This window comes from Pteropus vampyrus, unplaced genomic scaffold (genome assembly GCF_000151845.1).
Source record: "Pteropus vampyrus isolate Shadow unplaced genomic scaffold, Pvam_2.0 Scaffold330, whole genome shotgun sequence".
NCBI lineage: Eukaryota > Metazoa > Chordata > Mammalia > Chiroptera > Pteropodidae > Pteropus > Pteropus vampyrus.
In genome coordinates this window covers 74,091-75,623 of record NW_011889111.1, presented here as the reverse complement: position 1 = coordinate 75,623, position 1,533 = coordinate 74,091, and the positions used below count along the sequence as shown (strand labels likewise).

General features: G+C 64.1%; 1 protein-coding gene across 1 annotated transcript in view; it reads left to right on the top strand.

The window, feature by feature from the left end:
• Positions 1 to 1,533, top strand: part of MMP16 (matrix metallopeptidase 16) — a 92,491-nt gene that overhangs the window by 30,318 nt on the left and 60,640 nt on the right. The gene's annotated exons all lie outside the window — the stretch shown is intronic.

Sequence of the window (1,533 nt, the reverse complement as noted above, 5' to 3'; positions counted from 1 at the left end):
GCCCTCGTGTGAAGCCTGGTCGGAGCTCGGCCTCCTGCGTCTCATCTCGTCTCCTCCTCTTTCCGGCCCCAGTCTTTGCGGGATAGTCCGGGCTCTGGAGGGGGCAGGGAGGGGCTGGTGCTGTGCGGCTTTCAGTACCCAGGGGGTGAGAGCCTCCTGAGGCCTGGGGACTGTGGTGACCACGGTGCAATAGGCATTTGTAAGGGTGGAAATTAAACCTTCTCTCACGCAAATCGAAGTACGGGAGACGACGGATGAATGAACTCAGTGAGGTAACCCTTAGAAATGGATACGTTAAATACCTTACGATGTCTCTCTCCTCGGCAAAGCTGGGGGAAAAGGAAAGCATCCTGGACGGTATGTAGGGAGAAGTGACGTTGGAGTCTTTACTCCCCGAATTCGAAGCAGCCCCCCGCTTTCTGGACGCAGACCTGCGTGTTTGACTCCCGTGAGGACGCGTCATCTGCGCGCCAGGCAGCGTCCTTGGCTGGGGACCAGGGTCATCGCACACATTCAGAACGTATCAGGGGGATGTACCAGCGACGGTGACCGTGAAATGCTAGTGAGGTGTGTGGTAAGGGGGTGCACGAGGGGCTGCGGGGGCCCCAGGACAGCACGTGGTGACAGCAGGCTTGGGGGGACCTTGTGGAGGTGACGTGGAGTGGTCCCGCCAAGCCTGTTGGGGGACAGCCAGCACCCCAGGGAGAGAGGGCTACTCAGACCTGAGGGCCTGCACGCAGGGCCTGTGTCTCCAGGGGAGAGGTGGGAAGTGCCCTTGGGGAGGAAAGGTGGGGACTGGGGAACGGGGTTAATTACCTCGCGGGCCATAAGAAGGCCACAGAACTGGTGCCAAGGCCCTCGTGGGAAGCCTGTCCCTTATCTTGCCCCCAGGTCCTTGCAGTAACCCTGGCCCTGTCCTCGCTCAGGGCTGGCGCTCTGGCCTGGAAGGGTGTTCTTGCGGTGGCCGTGGTCTCTGTCTGGGGTCTGGGGACCCCGAGGTCGGAGCTGGGCCGTGGGTTCCCTTCCTCTGTCACTGCAGGAAGCCCAGGCACTGCCCCCTCCCTGGGCCCGCGCCCGCTCCCTTTCCTGCGGAGACCGCGCCCTCCAGGGAGGGCCCAGGTCAGTCACCAGCCAACCCGAGTCACTAGGGGGAGATGCTTTCCCTGTCCCTGGATTGCGCGCTTTCCTTCAGACGCAGCTGTTTGCTCCCTGAGCTCCTGTCCCAGGCCGGGCGCGGGCGCAGCCTCCTCTCCCCGGTGCCCCTTGCTGGCGTCCTGCCCCTCCAGGCGTGGAGCGCAGACCGGCTCTGTGGGGCTGCTCCGTCTCTCCTCGGTGCTAGTCTGCTCGCCCCGCGCCCTTCTCCCTGTCCTTGACCATTCCGCCTCCTGGTTCAGGGAGAAGCAGCCGCGCTACGGCAGACGCACTCTGCTCAGAGTCTGTGCGAGGCGAGGCGGCGAGGGCCGGGACCCGCTCTGACGGCCGCCGGCCTGCACCCCGCGTTCCGTATTCTAGGCTGCGTGTGAGAGCTGCGGG